Source organism: Hemicordylus capensis, chromosome 1 (genome assembly GCF_027244095.1).
Source record: "Hemicordylus capensis ecotype Gifberg chromosome 1, rHemCap1.1.pri, whole genome shotgun sequence".
NCBI classification, from domain to species: domain Eukaryota; kingdom Metazoa; phylum Chordata; class Lepidosauria; order Squamata; family Cordylidae; genus Hemicordylus; species Hemicordylus capensis.
In genome coordinates, this window is record NC_069657.1 from 379,301,934 (window position 1) to 379,325,487 (window position 23,554).

Sequence of the window (23,554 nt, forward strand, 5' to 3'; positions counted from 1 at the left end):
TCTCACAGACGGAGGCGCTTTGGGGAGAAATTGAACAATACATCTTTAAGCTTATAGATGAATACCCTAATACGCCTCTGATTATAGCTGGAGATTGCAACGCGAGACTAGGTCACAGTGACGTCTCACTTTATGGAAGTTTTTCTTTGTGGCCCCCATTGGATAAGTTAGAACTTGGTTTATCTAATCGCGTTTCTCTAGACTCAACGTGCAATTTCGCGGGGTTATGTTTAGCCCAAATGGCTAACAAACTGGACTTATTAATTCTGAATGGCACTGCGTCTGGGGACTGCCCGGGAAAATTTACCTTCCAACGGGGCACCAATCGATCTACTATTGACTATGTATTAGTTTCTAGAGATGTATTTGAAGCAATACCCAGATTTAACATCATAGCTAGGCCAGAAAGTGACCATTATCCTTTAGTATTAAATTACACTTTCATGAAGCAAGATACGAGTTCTAGAGTTATGCCCTTTACACAACAGGCCATTGATGGGACTCCCAGAATCAAATGGAATTCCCAAATTAATCAAGTTTTCTCCGAATGGTTTAACTCGAAGAATGGAGAATCACTTAAGGAAGGGCTGCTGGATGCACTGATCAAAAGAGACCAAAATGCCCATATTCTTGAAAAGTATGAGGTTCTTACAAGATCAATTAAATCTCTACTAACTAAAGATCATCATGCCAAACCTAAAAAGAAAACTGGCCATACCAAAAAGTGGGTTGACCAAGAATGCATAAGGACAAAAAAGCATATTGTCATGCTCTCAAAATATGCTATTCTCTGCTCATCTACACATACACATTTAGAACTGTCTAAAAAGAAAAAGGAGTATAAAGCTCTTCTTAGAACTAAGAAGACGATTGCAACTCAAAAGGAATGGCTATCTCTGATAGAAGCAGCCAGGAAAAATGATTTAACAAATTTTTGGAGGCTGATTTCATTATCCCAAAACAAGGTAAACTCTGAACGGGCCTGTCCAATTGCCCCTGAATTATGGGAATCACACTTTCGGGAACTTTATAGCAACCACACATTTAAACCCCAGATTGACCTACATATAGATACTTTACCTTCCTGGCCTACGGTCTCCACCTATAAGGTGGAACAACTAATTATGCAGCTGAAGGGTGGAAAAGCACCCCGGAACGATTACATCCCTCCAGAACTATTAAAGCCTCATATAGACTGGTGGGCCCCAGCACTGGCTCTTTTGTTCACCTATATAGATCAAACTGCACAATTCCCTCAGCAGTGGGGCTCAGCCATGGTGGTCCCGATCTATAAAAGTGGCTATAGGGAGGATCCCTTTAATTACAGGCCAATTAGCCTTTTGAATATAATAAATAAATTGTACGCCAAACATCTGTGTGTAAAACTTTGCTCTTGGATGGAGCAGGAGCATATAATCCATGATGAGCAAGCAGGTTTTAGACTGAATAGATCGGTTATGGACCATTGCTTAATTTTACAACAACTTGTGGACAAACAAGTTAGGGTCCATAAAAGACCACTGTTCGCCGCTTTCGTGGACCTTAAAATGGCCTTTGACTCAATTTCAAGGAGTTTGCTATGGACTAAATTGGCTAGTACATCTATAGATCAAAGGCTTTTATTATTGCTCATCAAGCTCCATGAGAACTCCTCTTTAAGAGTACGTTTAGACACTGCCGGCAATTTCACCAATTCAATTCCAACAGAGAAAGGTGTGCGGCAAGGGTGTGTGTTGGCCCCTTATTTATTCAATCTTTACATTAACAATCTGATTAAACGGCTGCAAAATGTTGATATCCACGCACCTAAATTAGCCAACAAAAAGATCCAGATCCTGATGTACGCGGATGACGCGGTTATTTTATCTCAAACCAGGGTCGTGCTCAAAAGAGCTTTAGACGTTCTAACATCATATTTCCAAGAGGAACACTTGAAGATCAATTATAACAAATCTAAAATTATGTGTTTTAAAAATAAACCAAGGAAATTTACATGGACCTTGGATGGACATAAATTAGGTCAATCAAATAAAATATCTTGGGGTGGTTTTTCAACAAAATGCTGGGAAAGCGGCACATATGAGAATGGTAGCTGACTCAGCAAAACGCAGTGTGGTGGCAATTAACAGATTTTTCAGAATGCAGGGAGCAGGTTTCATTCCTGAGGCTTAAAAACTATATTTAGCAAAGGTTATCCCTCAGCTGTTGTACGGGATCCAATTGGGACCTGATGCGAACTTTGATATGCTTGAAAGAATTCAATCCGGTTTCTTGAGAGCTATCTTTGGGACTACAAGATGCACCGCAAATGTAATACTGCGTATGGAGGCTGGCCTCATAAAGATCAAATCTCGTGCCTGGCTATTAATCATTTACTTTTGGTTGAGAGTCCACCTACGCCCGGTGGGCCTAATTCCTCAGTTTCTATCATTAAACCCACAACCGCAGTGGTGCACTGTAGTTAGTAAAAAGCTTGCTGCTCAAGGAATAGACCCTGAACAACTGCTGGAGTTAGACTTGTCAAATGCTAAAAGAATAGTAAAACAGCGTTTGACAGATACTGAATTGCAAAATAACTGGGCCTCTTTGACAGAATTCTATAAAGGAATAAGAACTAGATGGGATCTTTCACCAGCAAATTATTTGTCCCATATTACACTCAGCAAATTCCGGTGGGCATTTACAAGGGCAAGAACAAATTCTTTTCCCTCTGCACTATTAGCCGGGAGATACAATGGTGTTCCCCTGGAAGAACGCTACTGCAGATGCGGCAGTGGGGAAATAGAATCCATTGAGCATATTCTATTATCCTGTAAAATACATAGGCAATCAAGGGAGCACTTAATTCTACCTCTGGTCTGTAAACAGACTGACCGATCTGCTGAACAACTTGTTAAATTCTTACTCTCTGATGAAAATGTTTTTAATTTTAACTCTGCAGCCAAATTTTGTTATATTGCTTTTAAGATGTATAATGAGAACCTATAGAGTTTTTTAATAAATTGTTCTGCTATTTGTATGCATGGATTGTTTGGTCTAGGACCGTAAATAAAACTTGACTTGACTTGACTTCATGGTTTGTAGTGCTAACCCAGCAACAGGCATCTACATGCAGAAAGAACATGTGAAAGGGGTGGGGGTGGGGGACAACTGCATTCCACAACTGTCCTGTCCTGTATCATATTGCACCTGCAAGGTCTCTCTCATGCAGGAATGGCCAACTTGAGGCTCTCCAGCTGTTTTGGACTACAATTCCCATCATCCCCAGCTTGTAGCCTAACAATAGCTCCAGAGTCTCAGATTGGCCACCCCCTGCTCTAGTGATCCTCTCAACCTCATAGGTTGTCTCTGCATTGACACTGAAAGTGTGCTGCAGGGCTATCCAATGTTGTTCTAGGTTAAAATGGAAAATCAGCTTCCTCCCCACTTCATAATGTGAGAGATGAGCCTTTGAGGGAACACACAAAATAGTCTGAGGAGACCAAAGCTTAGAGATGGTTGAGCACCAACTAAAGTAATTCATCATAGTGACATCAGGGGTATCAACAAATGTCACACACTTTATTTATTTATTTATTTATTTAGTTAGTTATTTAGTTAGTTAGTTAGTTAGTTATTTGAACAAATGTCACAGACACCTATTTATTTATTTGTAGCCCAGCTTTCCTCCAAAGTGCTTGGAACAGCATCGATTGTTCTCTCCTCCCACCCATCCCTCACCCATTTTATCCTCATAACCATCCTGTGACGCAAGTTAAACTGAGAGATAGTTACTGGTCCAGTGAGCTTTTTGGCTGAATGTAGACTTGAACCCAGAGGTGCACCTGGGTAATTTTGGAGCCTGGACCTAAAGGCCTTTGGAGGGCCCCCTCCCCTGCAAATTAAGCATCATCATGCTCGGATGGGCAACCATACCACCCAGAACAAACTAAAGAGGATTTTGGGGACCCTGGGGGCTGTAAGGGCCCTGGACTTCAGCCCGGAAGTCCTGGGGTAAGACCGCCTCTGCCTGAACCCAAGTCAACTGCTAGATGATTACACTAGCTTTCTCACGAATACAAGCAGAATACACAGAACACTCAAGCCCTATTCAGACGTGGTGTTGTACCTGTATTCAGAAGTCTGTACACAGGTACATATTTTCGTGTGAATAACTATACCTACATTCATTTTATAAGTGAACTTGGGTTTTAAAAGTGAATTGTCACCCTGAAATGCAGGATACAGACAGAAAATGTACTGCTGTACCTGCGTTCAACATAACATGTGAATAACTGTACCTGCGTATATTGTACAAGGAAGCTCTCTTCAGATGCTACAGTGTGAGCAGTGCACACGCTTACAGTGGGGGAAAGCAAGGAGGAAGTTCCACCTGCTGCTGTCACTCACCCCCTCATGCCTGATAAACACACTGTTTGTCTGAAGGGGGAGGTGCCATGAGCGTGTTCAATGATGATTCCATAAGCAACCTCAGTCGATCGAGATTGCAGCTCACAGAATCGCTGTTGAACATGCTAGTGGTGCCTCCCCCTTCAGACAAACAGCACTGTGAGCATGTTTGTCAGGTGTGAGGGCGTGAGTGACAGTGATTGGGTGGAATGTCCTTCCCACTTCCCCCCGCTGTTAGTATTAATGCTGCTCATGGTGTAATGTCCGAAGAGGGCTCGATTGTACAAGTGTTGGATGTAGTTTTAAAACTCCTTCCCTCAGAAACACAAAACAATAATATGTGGATTTGACTAAGACTTTATTCCATAGACAACTCCATTTTCTCCTTCTCCTTTCCCTCCCTTTTCTTTTTGACTCCATCCCCCACACCTTCTATGGTATCTCCACTGGGACAAACGTTCAAACAACAAAAACACAAAAGAATAGTAGATAGAATACATCACATAGCATGTGAATATGGCTTCAGTCTTGCAATATTTGTGCTTGCAGTAGAGAATATCATATCTCTGCAGTAGGGATGTGCAAACAGGTTCAACATCGAATGGGTTCAACATCAAACAGGTTTGGTTTGACAGTTCGGGGCTGAACCAAACCATCCCCTGTTCAATCGGACCCCGGACCAGAAACACACACCCTGGCCCGTTTGCGGGGTGGTCATGAGCTTCAAAAAATAATATATATTTTAAAATTAACCCCTCAGTGGGGGGTGGGGTCCGCAGTGGTTCCCCCTCCCCCCCCTGCTGGCCTCCCTTCTGTCCCAAACTGGCCCATTCATCCTTTTTTTTTTTGCCAATTCGGGCCTTTCCCCCTGGCATGGTGGCCATTTTGGAGGCCACCACACCTGCGCAATGGGCCTCTGTGTGGCCTGGGTCATGCCTTTAAATACAAATAAATACCAGGAGCTTGCCTTTAAACACAAGTTGAATCTCCCGTCTTTGAAGTTCCCCCTTGTCCCTCCCCCCCGGCCAATCAGGTGACAGCTCCCCATGACTGGCAACCTTCCCAAGCCTACCAAAGGACCAGACACATCTGGCCAATCAGGGAAGCAGGAGCTCAGTCAATCAATTAAAGTGACACAAGTGTCACAAAATGGCCACCAGTTCCTAAAATGGAGGCCAGGACCTCTGAACCTGTTCAAACCAGTTCAAGCTGAACCGGGTTTGGTTCAGTTTGAACTTGGACTAGCACTGCTAGATCAGTGTCAGGTTGGGTCTGAGATCGAACCATCAAACCAAACCAGTTCAGATTCAAACCTCTTTGCACATCCCTACAGCTGAGGTCTGTCTCGACCTTGCCTGCTCAGCCTAGGGTTGTGCAAACAGGCTCAACGTTCGACAGGTTCGATGTTGAGCTGGTTCAATTCGACAGTCCAGGGTCGAACCAAACCACCCACTGTTCGGTCTAACCCTAGACCAAACACCGCCCGACTGTTTGGAGGGTTTGCAAACTTTTAAAAAAAGTTTTCTTTAATCTTTACTCCCTTTGGGGGAGTTCCTTGAGGCGGTGAGGGGGTCCGCGGAGGTTCTCCCTCCTCCCGCCGACCTCCGTTCTCACCTCCAGCGGCCTGTTCGGCTGATTTTTTTGGCCTGTTCGGGCCTTCAAACTTCAGCATGGCAGCCATTTTGAATGCTGCAGCACCTGCACAATTGGCCTATGTGAGACCTGGCATGACCACCAGACCCTCCCTCCCCGCTGCCTCAAGAAACTACCCCAAAGGGAGTAAAAGTTTAAAAAACCACAAACAAACAAAAACTGTTCGCGAACCACCACCCCCAGACCAAACTGAACTGAACCGAACTGGGGTTCGAGGGGGTGCTGGACCGAACTGGCCCGGTCAGGTTCGGGTCTGGACTTGAACCAAACTGGGTCAGCCGATTCCGTGCACATCCCTAGCTCAGCCTGGGTGCTTTGAGACACAAAACAAGTCCATAGCAGGAAATGTACATATAGTCCTTCTTTTGCCTACTCTCCTACAACTGGTATTCTGAGGCATCCTGTCAATGAACCTGGAGGTAACATGATGAGTAGCCATTAACAGACTTATGCCCCATAATTTGGTCTAATTCCCTTTTAGCACTGTCCAAGCTAGTAACCATCACTACATCTTCTAACAGCAAAACTTGAACTCAAAACTCAAGCTTTTAGCCACTATACCAGTTCTCAGTGTAAGCTCTGGACTTTTCTCCTCCCTATCCCAGTGTCACCCCATTTAAAGTGTGTGCTGTCGAGTCGGTGTTGAATCCTGGTGACCACAGAGCCCAGTGATTCCCTTTGGTAGAATACAGGAGGGGTTTACCATTGTCATCTCCCACACACTATGAGATGATATAATTACGGATCTCTCCCTCATATTCTTGAGAAAGGCTGTTTGGACCATTAAATAGCTGACCATTACAGCTGAGACCTATCATTCTAATAAACTACTGTAAACAGCCAACAATACTGTAAACAGCCAACAAAAACAGAATGAAGATAGAAAGCCAGCAGGGGAGGGGGCACTTCCCAGTCTATTGCACAGAGTATCACATGTATGACTATTGTATGTATGACATAGGCAGAAGCCATGGGTATGCGCTTGGTGCAAGGAGCTCCTGGCTCTCAGGGAACAAGTTCATTCCCTTGAGACCAAGGTGGCGGATCTGGAGAAGCTCAGAGAGACAGAGAGGCATCTGGACAAGACTTTCAGGGACGTAATAGAGGCATCCCACTCCAGGACTGATAGCTCCTCTGCTATCAGGGAGAAACAGGTCTCTGGCAAGGAGGACATCGGTCTGAGGAAGAGGGAAATGCTCTTTAAAAGGGACCCCTTCCGTGGAAGATGAGCCCATATTCTCTCGCACAGGGGATACTCCTCCAGGGGGTGGAGGGCTCCTTGTATTGGGTGGTTCAATCATTAGAGGTATAGAGATATGGGTTTGTGACCCGCATATTGACCACACGGTGACTTGCCTGCCTGGTGTGAAGGTTGCGGACATCACACAGCATCTAGATAGGCTGTTAGGCAGTGTTGGGGAGAAGACAGCTGTCATGGTGCATGTCAGCACCAATGATGTGGGGAAATGTAGTCGGGAGGCCCTGGAAGCCAAATTTGGGCTGATAGGTAACGTATTGAAGACTTGGACCCCCAAGGTAGCATTCTCAGAAATGCTACCTGTTCCACGCGCAGGTACAGTGAGAGAGGCAGAGCTGAGGGGTTTCAATGTGTGAATGAGACATTGGTGCCGGGAAGAGGGGTTTAGATTTGTTAGGCACTGGGATACGTTTTGGGGAAAGCAAGCCTGTACAAAAGGGATGGGCTGCACTGAACCAAGATGGAACCAGACTGCTGGTGCTTAAAATCAAAAAGGTTGCAGAACACTTTTTAAAATGACGCCTGGCAAATAGCTGACAGGAGTTGGACAGTATCCGGTTAGGCAAATGCCATCCCTTAAAGTGAGAGGGTGCAGAAGATTTAGATAAAACAGAAGGGGACAGGACAGAACCGCATAAAGAGCAGACAGGAGCCTGTGCCAGCTGGTCAAAGAGTCAAAAGAAAGATAGCATACACCAGGTGAGAGATTCAGCATATAGGTGCTTATATGCTAATACCAGAAGCCTCCGAGCCAAGAGGGGGGAGCTGGAGTGCTTGGCTGCTAACGCAGAAAGACATATAGTGAGCATAACAGAAACATGGTGAAACAGTGAGAACCAGTGGAACACTGTTATCCCTGGATATAAAGTCTATAGAAAGGACAGGGAAGGGTGCCTTAGAGGTGGAGTAGCAATGTATGTTAAAGAAGGGATAGAATCTAACAAGGTAGAAAACCTAGGTGGACCGTAGTCATCCATAGAAACCCTGTGAGTGACAATACAAGGCCTGAAAGGAAATGTGCTACTGGGGATGTGCTATCGCCCTCCGGATCAAAATGCTGACAGTGACTGGGAGTTGCAGGAGGAAATCAGGGACGTGTCAAGGAGAGGCAGGGCAGTAATAATGGGTTACTTCAATTACCCACACATAGACTGGGTCAATTCACAGTCAGGGAATGACAAAGAGGTCAAATCTCTAGATATGCTGAATGACTGTGCCCTAGAACACTTGGTCTTGGAACCAACCAGAGAGACCTTGGACTTAATCCTGGGTGGCACCTGGGATCTGGTGCATTTCATATTTGCATTTCATATTTTGTAATATGTCATCGACCCTTTAGGGAACAGTGTCATTGACCCTTTAGGGAACAGTGACCATAGTGCAATCAAATTCAGCATACATGTGGGGAGACAATCAGCAAGGAAGTCTAACACAGACACTTTGAATTTCAGAAGAGGAAACTTCTCCAAAATGAGGAGTATGGTGAAAAGAAAGCTGAAAGGGAAAAGCAGGAGAGTCACTCCATACTCCAGAATGCATGGAGTTTACTCAAAACCACAATACTAGAAGCCCAGTTAGATTGTATACCCAAAAGGAGGAAAGGTACCACTAAGTCCAGGAGGATGCCAGCATGGCTAACGGGTACCGTCAAGGAAGCCATAAAAGGGAAGAAGACTCCCTTCCAAAATTGGAAGACCTGTCCAAATGAAGGAAACAAAAAGGAACACAAACTCTGGAAAAAGAAATGCAAGGAGACAATAAGGGAGGAACATTTAGCTAAAAGTATGAAGGGGAATAAGAAAAACTTCTTTAAATACATCAGATGCATGAAACCTGCCAGGGAGGTGGTTGGACCATTAGACAATGAGGGAGTGAAAGGGATTGTTAAGGAGGATATGGAGGTTGCAGAGAAGCTAAATGAGTTCTTTGCATCTGTCTTCATGGCAGAGGATACTGAGCATATTCCTGGTCCTGAACCAGGCTTTTCGGGGATGGAAACTAAAGAACTGAGTCAGATAGAAGTGACAAGAGATGATGTTCTAAACTGTCTGGAAAAACGAAAAACAAGCAAATGGCCAGGGTTGGATGGCATCCATCCAAGAGTCCTCAAAGAACTCAAATATGAAATCGCCAACCTCCTTGCTAACATATATAACTTATCCCTGCAATCAGGTGCTGTACGGGAGGACTGGAAAGTAGAAATATAACACCAATTTTCAAAAAGGGATCCAGGGGCAATCTGGGAAATTACAGGCCGGTTGGCTTAACGTCTGTTCCAGGCAAATTGATGGAAAGCATCCTCAAGGATAAAATTGTAAAGCACATAGAAGAACAGGCACTGCTGGGAGAGAACCAGCATGGCTTCCACAAAGGTAAATCTTGCCTCACAAACCTTTTGGAGTTCTTTGAGAGTGTCAACAAGTGTGTGGATCAAGGTGATCCAGTTGACTTAGTATATCTGGATTTCCAAAAAGCTTTCGACAAAGTTCCTCATCAAAGACTCCCGAGAAAACTTAGCAGTCATGGGATAAGGGGACAAGTACATGTGTGGATTGCTAACTGGTTGAAAGACAGGAAACAGAGGCTAGGTATAAATGGAGAGTTTTCGCAATGGAGGGAAGTAAGAAGTGGCATCCCCCAGGGATCTGAACTGGGACTAGTGTTTTTTAATTTATTCAGAAATGATCTAGAAGTAGGGGTAAGCAGTGAGGTGGCCAAATTTGTGGATGATACCAAACGCTTTCGGGTAGTGTAATCCAAAACTGATTGTGGGGAGTTCCTAAAGGATCTCTCCAAACTGGGTGACAAAATGGCAAATACAGTTCAATGCTGGCAAGTGTAAAGAGATGCACATTGAGATGAAAAGACCAACTTAAAGTTTATGTTGATGGGATCTGAGCGGGAGAGGGATCTTGGGGTCGTGGTGGACAGCTCATTGAAAGTGTCGACTCAAGGTGCGGCAGCTGTGAAAAAGGGTTCCATGAAAAATTCCATGCTAGGGATCATTTGGAACGGGATTGAAAATAAAACTGCTAATATTATAATGCCCTTATATAAAATGATGGTGTGGCCACACCTGGAATACTGCGTACAATTCTGGTCACCACATCTAAAAAAGGACATTGTATAACTGGAAAAGGGGTAGAAGATGGCAACCAAGATGATCAGTGGCCTAGAGCACCTTTCTTATGAGGCAAAGCTATTTAATTTAGAAAATAGATGATCGTGGGAGACATGATAGAGGTCTATAAAATCATGCATGGTGTGGAGAAAGTAGATAGAGGGAAATTCTTTTCTCTCTCTTGTAACACGAGAACCAGGGGTCATCCCATGAAATTGATTGTCAGGAAATTTAGGACCAACAAATGGAAGTACTTTATCAGAGGTGAGGTCTATCATTGGCTACTAGTCGGAGGGCTACAGGCCACCTCCAGCTCCAAAGGCAGGATGCCTCTGAGTAACGGTTGCAGGGGAGTAACAGCAAGAGAGAGGACATGCCCTCAACTCCTGCCTGTAGGCTTCCCACGGCATCTGGTGGGCCACTGTGTGAAACAGGATACTGGACTAGATGGGCCTTGGGCCTGATCCAGCAGGGCTGTTCTTATGTGAAGAGCTGGTCCTGTGGTAGCAAGCATGAAATGTGTGTCCCCTTAGCTAAGCAGGGTCTGTCCTGGTTGCATAGGAATAGGAGACTTGATGTGTGAGCACTGTAAGATATTCCCCTCAGGGGATGGAGCCGCTTTGGGAAGAGCAGAAGGTTCCAAGTTCCTTCCCTGGCAGCATCTCCAAGATAGGGCTAAGAGAGATTCCTGCCTGCAACCTTGTAGAAGCCACTGCCAATCTGTGAAGACAATACTGAGCTATATGGACCAATGGTCTGACTCAGCATATGGCAGCTTCTACTACGATGCCTTTCAACATCTTCCTATATTCCTGCTGCCTGATATAGGTTTTTCCCATAGTCTAGAAAACATACCAGCGGGGATTAGAACCAGCAACCTCTAGCTTGTTAGTCAAGTCATTGCCCCGATGCGCCATTAGGTGGCTGTCACCCTGTTTACCAAAGTCTAAATATACTCAGATTAGTGCCAGGATAAATCAGAGGAAAGATGGAAGCACTGCTTCTAAACAATACGAATGCACTTACATTTTTCTTATTATCCCATGGAACATTTCCTAGATGACAAGCATTTATTCACAACCTGCAGTTTATGGTGGTGCATTTTTAATAAAGCAATATTTGTAGTGTTGACCTCCTGGTGCTTTCGCCTGTAGCTAGTAATGAATTGCAGTCTGCTGAAGCCATCTTGTTATGTCCAGAGGATGTATCCATGCTTCCCTTTTAACCTCTTCTAGCTCTGCGTCCTGCTTAAAAACCTGTCAAGACTAGGAGTTGCTGTCAGCTTGCCCTTGAATACACTGCACCCCGATCAATCCGCTGCATATCAGAGCTGCAGAGCTAACTCTGACATCACAGCCATTTCTTCAAATCCCATCTGCAGACAAGCTAATCGTTCTGTCCTTTGCAGAAGTCTGTGCAGGGAGAGCAGATTGGGAAGTGCACTCCATCTCCAAAACTTATTAGCAAAGGCAGAACTCTCTGGCTGTGACCTTTGCAGTCTGTAGGGAGGGAAAGAAATAAAGAGGCAACTAAGGGAGAAAAAAATCACTTCATCAGAAACAGCTCCCCTGCTGCTGGTAACAATACCAAATGTGTGACATGGAAAGAAAATGCAAGCTACTGTAAGTCAGGCGTTGCAGCCACCTGCTGTTCAGTCCACCTGCTGCTGCCCTCCTCTTCCTTCTCACCTGCTGGCTGCCTGATGCTGTCTTCACAATGCCTCCTTCACCCTCTGGCTGCCAAGTGTGAACCCCCCTGGCCCTTATTGGGCTTTCTTTTAAACATATAATTTCTCCAATGAGAGGAGACAACCATTTGCTAAGCATATGCATGAAAGGATTTGATCCCAGTTCTAGTGGCATTGGAGTTTCTTCGTCAGTTTGCAATGGTTAGCAATTTGGCACAGCACTCCTGTGCTCCAATGGTGTGCTAGGATAGGGGAGAACTGAGTTCAAGTGCCACCTCTGACATAGCATTCGTTTCCACCAGCCCTGAGCACAAGCAACAGGAATTCCGCAAATACTGAGCAGGGGGCCTGGACAAGCCAGGGGAGTTTGTCCAGCGGGAAATGAACAGTGACAGTCAGGTGCTACTCACAGAGGAGTCCTACCACAGAGCAGTTGCATGAGCACTGAGCAGCTAGGACCTTTATGGGCCTCCAAACCAGTTCAAAGAACCGGCGGTCTATCTTGAAGAGAAGGGGAGGGTACACTTACTCCTCCCGCCACTTTCCCCCTACCAGCATCTTTTTAACAGCTAATCGGGGTGGCAGCGTACCTTCCTGCCGTCCCATTGCCCCCATTGGCCGGATATGGCCGGAAATTCCAGACACGCCTGCTCACGCCGGCACATCTGGAAATTCTGGCCATATCTGGCCAATGGGGGCAACGGGGCGGCAGGGAGCTTTGCTGCCACCCCGATTAGCTTTTACAGAAACAGGCACCAGTGGGGGGAAAGCGGCAGAAGGGGTAAGTGCACCTTCCCCTGCTCTCAAAGTGGCACCCCCACCACCTTTGAGCCCCCCTGTCGTGGTTCCGTGCACATCCCTACTAGGAACTGCCTATGCTATAGTGGACTTAGTGGCTCTGCCTCTTTCTGGATGTTCTCCAAGCTCTGGATCTGGAGCATGTGCAGGGCTTGCCTCTTTCTCCCAAGTACGGCAGATGGAGGAGAACCCTCAGGCTGCCAGATGGGAACTGGGTTGCTGGATCTGAGCTTCAGCATGGGCCTATCATAATCACTGGCCTTGAGGTTCCCAGGGGTGATGTGGCAGATGCCAGAGGTGGGGTGGGGGTGCTGACAGAGGCATAGTGTGCCTTGCTAATGCAGCCTCCTCTCATGACACTGGATCCAAGAAATCCCCAACTAGGGGATAAGACAGACAATTCAAAGAATGAGACACAATGGGGAGACCCCATGATCCAAACCCTGGATGACCCCCCCCCACACACACACACTACTGGGACTTCCCAAATCAGGAGAACCAGGGACCAACATCTCTAACACAGCCCAAGAACACAACCCTGCCTTTAACCTGCCAGCTGTAGTAGAGGCAACCAGCAGCAAGACACTTTTATGCAACAGAGCCTTCTACATGCAAGAGGCAGGGCAAATTCACTTTATCTGGGCAGCAACCATAAAAACTGACAATCTGCTCTAAGCACAGCTGGAGCAACAGCCCTCTTTTGATTTCTAGAACCAGTTCTTGTGAGTTTTTGCTCAGAGGTATCTGTAGTCCTGACTCCTTCCCCCTTGAAGCTGTCCAAGGTCCTTCTATCCTTCTGGATTTCTGCATCAGTCTAGAACAGACTGGCCACTTGGGCAGGGTGCGATCTGGGATGCTGGTCTCTGGATGCCCTTCAGAGAGTGTTGACTCCACAGGATTCCTATCAGTGCTGTGGGTTGCCACAAGATCCTGCTACAGGTTCTGACTCCTCTTCAGAAGACATATCTTCTTAGGTCCATTTTCCAAGGATTAGCTGGTCCTAATGCAGAGATTTGTCATATGGCTTCGAAAAACAAGTTGTGCTCCTAGTGACCATTTCCCATTAGAGGTTATCCTGAGCTCACAGATCTCGTTCCAGGTGGCATAAGCACTTCCACTATTATAACAGAAGGGGAAAATTCAGAACAGAAGTAAGGTTTCTTTTGAATGTCCAAGTTGGTTTTTGGTTCCAAATTTGTAAAATGGGAATAGCAGCGGTACAAAGTGGCCATGAAGGAGGTTAAATGAAATGAAGGGTTGTAAGGAATTTGGCAGGAGGAAAAAAAGGCTTTTATAGGAATCAGCATTGTTTTCTGGGGCGGCAGATCATAGCTTAAATGCAGTAATCCTGTCACAGTACTTTGCATGTTCATGAAGTAAGCAGCAGCCGAGATAGCCATGCAAGTGATTTGGCTCTGAAGCCAATGAGAAGGAAGCCTGCCCTGGAATCACAGAATCATGGAGTTGGGGGAAGCCACATGGACTATCTCGCCCAACCTCTCATTGATGCAGGAAATCCAGAGCTTTCCGAACAGATAGCTGTTTACTAGATATGAGCCAGCTCAATTCCAAATGTGTTTCAAATCAAACTGGCCCGGTTTGGGCTGTCCAAGTTTGAACCAGCCCAGCCCCTAAAAGGGGGTGCCAGTCCGTGTTCGAACCAGCCCAGCCCAGGTTCTAAGAACCAGTTTTTGGGCCAGTTCAGCGGTATACTTGTAAAGGGGAATCTGGCATGGATTCCCCTTTAAAAGTAAGAGGGGTTCCCTATCATAAAGTGAGGGGAGAGAGCAAAAGGGTCCTTAGTACTTTTAATTTTCAGACAGCAGCAGAGAGTCTCCAGAGACACTGGAGGTGGCAGTGGCGGTGGCTCCTCCAAGCCCCCCACCAGCCTCCCGAATGACACCCCAGGCCAGTTGTGGCCCGGGCTGTAATTCAGGAGGCTGGTGGGGGGCATAGAGGAGCCTCTGCTGCCCCACCACCACCTCCAACATCTCTAGAGACTCTCTGCCGCCTGAAAACAAAAGGTACTAAGGACCCTTTTGCTCTCACCCCCCGGCCTTATGATATGGAATCCTCCCTTACTTGTAAAGGGGAATCCTCACCAGATTCCCCTTTACAAGTATACCCCTGAACTGGCCCATGAATCAGTTCGGCCTGGTTCGATGGTTGAACCTGACTGAACCTAGTTCATCTGCACTTGGAAGCAGACCATGCCGGGTCAGTTTGAATCCGGAACGGATTTGAATTGGCCAAACCGGTTCCATACACACCTCTGCTATCCACACTCTGCTAGACCTGCAGCATCAACCACCCCCTCTAGGTAATTGGTTCCATTGTCAATCTGCCATTACGATTAAGATGTTTCTCCAAAGGTCTAACCAAAATCTACCATCCATTAGATCTAGTTCTGCACTATGGGGCAGAAGAAAACAAGTCTTTGCCCTTCTCTGACAGCCCTTTAGCAATTTGGAGTTCAACCGTTCTCCTCTTCAAGCTTCCCTTCTCTAGGCCAAACACAACCAGTTCCTTCAACCTTTCCCCATAGAGCTTGTTTTTCAGAACCCTCACCATCTTCACTGCCCTTCTCTGACCCCATTCCAATTTGTCTACATCCTTTTAAAAGAGCACGGTCAAGAACTGGGCACAAGACTGCAGCTGACTAGTGCAAAATGAAGTGGAACTGAGCAATGAGCCTCAGGGATGTGTTTCCACTTTAACAGAGTTGTGCTTCCAGAGTGTGGGAGAGTCCCAAAATTAGTTGTGCTTATGTGCTTTGGAAGAGCAGAGAAAAGCACAGGGGCTAACACTGCATGTGCACTGGTTTTAGAAGCATGTACACAGCATTAGCCAGGATGTCAATCAGTATTATTGTTTATAACGCTGGATTTCAGGGAAATTTTAGGCAATGAGGTTGCCTTTGGCAGAGGAAACAACCAATTTGATAAATGTTTTAGATCCCATTCTGATTTACAAGGCATGAATGCAGGTAGGTTCCCTGCTAAATGAGCAAAAAGGCATCTTTTAAAAGTGACGAATCTCTTTATTTAGTAGGGGGAAAGCAACAGGCCCTATCTGCTTTGGGAACTTTTGTTGAAAAGTGGTATATAAATATTCATCATATTTGTAAGTTGACTCTAAGCTATCTTCATGTTGGCTTCATGACTGTGTGGAGTTAACTTTCAGGTAAGCAGAATTGTTATAGAACATTTGGATCTAAACACATTTTTCTGGATTCAGCTCTCAATGATTCAGTGAGATCCCCTATTCAATGTTGGGGCAAGTGAAGAAATAGATCTGACACAATATCAGCATGCCACCAAGTGCTCCTTCCATGAAATAAATGCTTCAGTGAATAAAGGTTGTAAGGGAATTGAAATTTCCCCTTCGAAATGAATGAAGGTTGTTTGGGTATTGTTTCTCAGATATGTCTGCATTTGAACCTTTTGTACAGTCAAAGAAATGAAAGATGTGAACATCCATTAAATAGCATTTATCTTTTCAAACTAGTCACTCTAGGAATATAAGTGGGTTTGTTATAAAGATAACCTGAAGCTATTTTTTTCTACACTGAATCCTCCAGGAAAAGGTAAATCATTCATCAGGGAAAGAGGGAAAGGCCAACTTTAGTAAGGAGATGACGTCATGTGCATAATAGTTGCATGCTGGCAGATGCTTTCCATGACACTTAAATTGAACATCATATCTAGAGAGAGGAGAATATCAGAATATATTATCACAGTGTTCAGAGCAGACTCAGCAGGAGAAAGATACCTGCTGGTTTGCAAAAGTTTTATTTTATTTCTTCCTTCAGAGTGAGATCTCATGCATGGTTAATTTTTAAAAAGATAATGAAAGTAAGCCTTGTGCAATTAAAAATGTTTGAGTTCATTTGGGGAACTGATTGAGGCTCTCCACATGAGCAGTGTGGAGAGCCGAGGAGGGTTTGGCAGGGAGAGTCACATTTACAACAAATTAAAAACCCTGGAAGGCTAGGACAAACAGATAGGTTTTAAGAGCTCTCCTGAAGGCCAGCAATGAATTTGTCAAATCAGCTGAAGCTGATAGAAAGCACTCGTGGCCATGGCTTCCACCTGAGATACCAGGGTAAGGCCTGGGTCCAGGAGTACCCCCAAGCTGTGCACCTGCTCCTTCTGAGGGAGTGTGATCCTGTCCAGCACATGAAGTTCTAACTGATAACTCAGATTCTGAGCTCCTACGAAGAGCAACTCCATCTGGCTTGGATTCAGTTTCAATTTGTTATCCTTCATCCAGCCCATTACTGCCTGTAGGCAGGCATTTAGGGATGATGATGATGATGATGATGATGATGATGATGATGATGAAAAGGAGAAGTAGATTTGGGTGTCATCAGCATACTGATAACACCCAGCACCAAACCTCCTGATGACCTCACCCAGCGGTTTCATGTAGACATTGAAAAGCATTGGTGACAGAATGGAGCCCTGAGGGATTCCATATAACAGCTCTTGTTTTGAGGAGCAACTGTCACCAAGCTCCACCATCTGGAATCTACCCAAGAGATAGGAGCGGAACCACTGCAAAGCAGTGCCCCCTATCCTCAACTCCCCCAGGCAATCCAGAAGGATACCATGGTCGATGGTATCGAATGTCGCAGAGTGATCCAAAACATGCGGTAAAGCACAGATTGGGCAGCTAAGAGTTACTTTAGGAATGTGCATGAAACAAAAATTGTGATTCAATTCAAATTCAAATCAAAATGCGTTCTTTCATTTTGAACTTGAAGCGCCGCCCACAAAACAGGTCAAATCAATTTTGCCCAGAGATGAAAGTTTGGGCGGTACATAAATGTGATGAATGAATGAATAAATAAATAAATTCAAATGGATTTGAATCAAATCAGCCAGATTCAATACAGATTTGAATCATTCAAATCGGCTAGGTCTGAGGTGAATCAATTTGGATTTGAATTGATTCACACATCCCTACTTGGAGATACTTCCCCCTACTAACATCTTCAAGATGCCAAAAAGCCTTAGAGCCAAACAAGTTTATTGTAGCATAAGCTTTTGTGGACAACAGTCCACTTCAAGTTTATATTAATCCCTATTACTTTTGATTTCTCTAACTTGACTTCATATCTTAATTCAGTTATCTTAAGATAATTGCAAAGATTTGTAATAAGAGAATCTGTTCTGACCCTTGATTGTTCAAAAGTTATATGTATGTAAGTAGGGTTTTAAAGGTTTAAGCTTGCATTTTCCCCCAGCCCAATATATATGAAGTTCCTTGTTTTTCTTAAGACTGTAGAATGCATTTAACACTGTTCATATTATTATGGTGTGAACAGGATTTTTTAACTTTGTTCTTGGAAAGTACTCAACACACTGGAAGAAAAATCTATGTTTTGAAGAAGGACAAACTGAGCCAAGGTCCAGAGGGTATGTTTTTCACAGAGTAATGGTTTTCTTGGCGTGTGAATCACACCTTTAGAGGCAGGCTTAAAACATGAGAACTTGGTAAGGCAAAGTAAATGGGGAGCAGGCGGCTTCTCTAAAGGTAGAGAGGGTGGGAGGGGAGTCATTTACTTCACACAAAAACTTCATTGTTAATGAGCAGAATGCATGTGAGAACATTGAATCCAGATTCTGGCTTTACCTCAGAGAAGGTTCTGTTTCCTTCAGAGTAACAAATTCATGTCTAATAGGGGCAGCAGCAGTGAGACAACTTATGCATTTTTAAATATAGAATGTACTTCCTCACTGTCCCACCTGCACCAGTTTCTGAATGTGACTTTGCCCCCCACCTGCCGCCTTGTAATGAGCATCAGTGAGAATACTGAAGATATTTGAGGTAACTGTGGCATCAGACATTAAAGGACTCTGTAGTCTGGACTCTAAGCAATAAAAATCCTCAAGACTGGAACTTTCGTTCTGTGAAATGTATGCTTGTTAAATCATGTAATGAACATCAGTGAGAATACTGGAGATATTTGAAAAAACTATCTTTTTTATTTTAAAATTTTCCTCCCGGCCCTTCAAAGCATATGTCTCACCAAGTGGCTTACAAAATAACATATAAAAACCATTTTCTAAAACACAATAGATAAAAGCACCATAATATATCACTATTAAAAAATTATACTTATTGAGCAGTTGGCCAATATGATGCGCAATGCAACACTGGCTTTGCCCATCAAACCATGGCACTGCTGTGCACATGAATGCTTCTATTGGAAACCATAGAAGTAGCATTGCACAACTACAGGCGCACAGTTTTAAGTAGTGGTGCAACTGCCTGCTTGCGTAATACCACTGGGGCTGTCTATCACATCTGAGAAGCACCAGCATTGTGTATCATGTCAGCTGGTGTTTCATTAAAGATACTTAGTGGCATTTTAAAATGTGTGTTACTGATAACAGCTTTCAATGACTGGAGTAAAGGAAAACAATTTCAGGGGTTGCAGTGTCAAATTGAAAATGATCAGAAGTTTACTGTCAAGGCACAGTAATCCAGGTACCAGTAGCTGACTTGGTGGTTGGGGATGTTGCACAGATCAAATATGGTGACCTTATGCCAGCTGATGGTTTGCTTCTTCAAAGGCATGATCTGAAAATTGATGAGAGTTCCCTCACAGGTGAATCAGATCATATCAAAAAGTCTTTGACAGCAGAAGCATATTGCTTTCAGGTACACATCTGATGGAAGGCTCTGGAAAAATAGTTATTACAGTTTTAGGTATAAATTCACAAACAGGTATTATCCTCCATTTACTTGGCATTGGGGAGACCTGCGAGAAAACAAAAGACAAAGACAAAAAACCTAAAAGACAAAGGGTTATTTTGAGGCAGCAAATAATCTAGCTTCTGTAGATACAGTAAAGGTGGATGAAGATGCAGAAATCAAAACAAATGAAGAAGTCCACCCCACCCCTACCCCACTCCCCAAAAAATCCCTTCACACACAAAGGAAAAAGCAGTTCTACAAGCAAAACTTACCAGATTAGCAGTGCAGATTGGCAAAGGAGGGTTGGCAATGTCTATACTCACAGTTGTCCTTATAGCCAATTTTTTAGTTACAAATTTTGCAATTCATAAGCATGTTTGGACTAAGGAATGCACACGGTCACAATCAAAAACTGTGTTCTGCATGGGTTTGGAAGCTGTGTGTGCTCCCAATTTTCTGTTGTGTGGAAGCAAGGTAAGGGGAAAACCTGGGTAGAAGTGACTGTGTGGAATGAAAGTAGGAGGAAGACTAGATAGCTTTTCCTCCTACCTTGCTTCCACACAGTCACTTCTACCCAGGTTTTCCTCTTCCTTTGCTTCCACACAACTGGAAACTGGAAACACACAGAGCTCCCAAATCCGAGGAGAACACAGTTAGTAAGTTTGTGCTTTCACTGGCTGCAGGGAAGGCAGGAGCTTGCCAGCAGACGAATGGCGGCTGTTCATGTCTTCACTGCACTGCACACTCACATGAGCAGTGGCACAGTCAAGACACGAGCTCGGAATGGGAGACTTCCCCCTCCCACATCCCAGGGTGCCCTGCACGCAGTGTGGCCGCTCCGTCCCTCTGGCTCACTGATGGAAGTGGTGGTGGGTCAGGGAGGAGCTGTTGAACCTGGTGGCAAATCCATCTGCATTTGAGCTGTGGTTTGCGTAACCTCAGCTAAATGCCGCATTAAAGTGAGGCAGCATCGGGATTGGGCTTGATCCCGGCACTTCACACACACAACCTAGCCCAGCCTGGGCTGCTCTAGCCTGGGCTAGGCTGCACATGTGAATAGCTGCCTTGATCGTGTGAATGACCTCACTATCTACGATATATTGTGAAGTACTTTATTATTTGAGTCACCATTTTGGTTGTAGCAGGGCCACAGGGCCTTCCACTTGCAGCCACCATCTCACTTGTGTACTTTGGGAAGCAAATGATCAAAGAGTCATGAAAATGTCTCCTAGTGAGACATTTGGATGACTATGGGTAATGCAACAACAATTTGCTCAGATAAAACCGGAATCTTAACCAAGTACAGAATGACAGTAGTCCAAATCTTTACTGGCAACACACATCATAAAGTTATTTCTGAACTTAATTTAATTCACCCAACTAGATAGTATCTTAATGCCATTTTTTAAAGTACAGCATTGGGGGAAATCATATTTTCCAAATAAAATCCACAATATGTAATTTCTCCGTTTTCTCAAGAAAGAATTTCATTTGTTCCCGGGTCCAAAATTACCTAGCTGCACCTCTGGGCCAGTTATATTTAGCCAAGTGCCCCTGTAATCTGCAGAGAAGGCAAGAACTGAAAGACTATTCCGACTGGATTATGTCCATGTGCTGAGCCGCCCAGCATTAATTTTAGGAAAGATTTGAGTAAAAAGGGGCTGGAATATTGTGACTGGCCCAAAATCACCCAATGAGCTTCATGGCCAGTGGGGATTTGAACCAGGGTCTTCCTGCTTTTAGTCTGACACTCACTAGAATATCCACTGGAAGAAAATGCCTGTGGACCTTGAACACAGCACTGTGGTTAAAAAGGACAGCTTACAACACCCATGACATGACCCAGTCACCACCCATAAGTGTCCTGTGAATTTAAACAGTCTCTTAAAGAGCCTATTCAGTATCTGCCACCTCTGAAGCATAAGTTTAAGGCAGGCTTCCAATCAGATCCAAAGTTCTTCCTGTTCCTCTTATTATTTCACATCTTCACTGAAGGCTTCATGATTATTGGTTTGGAACATTAAAATGCAAATGATAGAGGAAGCAATAGTTATTTAAATGTACAGTGTCAGCTCAGCACAAAAGATCTTCTGGAACAAAATCACAGTATTTCTCTTCAAGTAGGTGAAATAAAAAATGAAAGGATGCGCGCGCGCACACACACACACACACACGGGGATTCTACGTTTATTTCAGCTAAAGCTTTGTTAGTTATTTTGAATGGGAAAGCTCTGTTAGCTGGGGAGGAGAAGGGTGAAATAGTCATTAGTGTAAATGCAACCCTCAGTTCAAATTGGCTTCGCAGATGGCAGAATACTGCAGCAATAGGGAAATGTGTTAGTTTTGGAAACAAGAGCAACATGCAAGAAGAGCATTGACTTTAGCCTCTTGTCCTATTAACATCATAATAACAAAGGCTAATTTGAGGGCTGGTCTTATGGTAGCAAGCATGACTTGTCCACTTAGCTAAGCCAGGTCTACCCTGGTTGCATACGAATGGGAGACTAGAAGTGTGAGCACTATAAGATATTCCCCTCAGGGGATGGAGCCACTCTGAGAAGAGCAGGAGGTTTCAAGTTCCCTCCCTGGCTTCTCCAAGATAGGGCTGAGAGAGATTCCTGCCTGCAACCTTGAAGAAGCCGCTGCCAGCCTGTGAAGACAATACTGAGCTAGATAGACCAGGGGTCTGACTCAGTATGAGGGCCAATTCACATGACCATTAGGCATGCCAGTGCTTCCTGACAAGCCTGTCTATGTTGCCTGTACACAGCTAGTTGTGTGCAGCCTTCACATACCATGACAGCACAACTGACAAAAGCTGGATCTACCTTGTTTGGGTAGGTGCACGCAACCATCACACAACAGTCAGGCAGCCAACATGTTTAGGTGGTTATATGAAACATTGTCTTAGGTAAGGCTCAAGAAATGATAATGCAGTTTACTCCCTAAAGCCAAGGTGGGAGGGTGAGCTGCTTTTTCTGGGGAGTGCTTCCCCTCCAAGCTCTGTCTATAGTTGTAGCAAGAGACTTAGGTTCTGGCCACTTTGTTGGGCTGATCATTGGCTCATTTTTTCTCAAAGTGGCCCTCTAGCAAAACCACTTGCTGAGCAGGGTAACAAAAGGTGATCTCTTCCTCCATGAGAACTCGTTTTGCTTCATTACAAGATAACATCGTTATTGCACTGGTAGCATAGTGGGAGAGGGAAACATGAATGAACTGAAAAACGTGAAAGCTATGGCAGACTGTGTATGCACAAAAATTAGAATTTTTTTTTAACAGAACTATGAGAATTTTGGAACCATCCCTACATTTAACCTGTTTGAGCTGTTTGTGCTTCCTTTACTTGTGTTTTAGACTACAAAGCTACATTTTTCAGTTTCTGCCTTCAGGCACGTCACTCTGTCTGTCATGAAATCTACACATGCTGCCAAAGATTCTATGGCATGCTCTAAGGCAAGCCCTCAGTTCCCAGAGAGTTATATTCATAGCAGAGAGAGCCATATGATGATATAATGGTTAGCTTAGCAGGTTCAGCTAAGAGTAAGGAGACCCTGGTTCAAATCCCTACTCAGCTCTGAAGATTACTGGATGACCTCGGAGCAGGGTGGCCAGAACCTAAGGGGTATACTCGTGGGTCAAATGGGCCGTAAGCCAGAATTTGGCTTTTAAAAAGCCAAATCTGGCCACCTAGCCTGGGAGCAGTCTCTACCTCTCAGCCTGGCCTACTTCATAGGGTTATGGTGGGGATAAAATATGGGGGCAAGAGAAGCTTGTATGCCATTAACTTCTTAATGGCCAGTTTAGTAAGTATTCTGCGTTCCCAGGAGGCATGAAATGAGGGAAACGGCGGGTCCATTTTCTGTTGAAATTGCAGTTGCTCACACTCAGACGTGCAGTTTTTGAAACCAGAGGCCCCTTCACCTCTATTTTCATGTTACGTGTG

At 44.6% G+C, this 23,554-nt stretch overlaps 1 pseudogene; it reads left to right on the plus strand.

Annotated features, from left to right (window-relative positions):
- Positions 1-239: 239 nt before the first annotated feature.
- On the plus strand, positions 240-21,989 carry LOC128339347 (plasma membrane calcium-transporting ATPase 2-like; annotated as a pseudogene).
- The last annotated feature ends 1,565 nt before the right edge of the window (positions 21,990-23,554 follow it).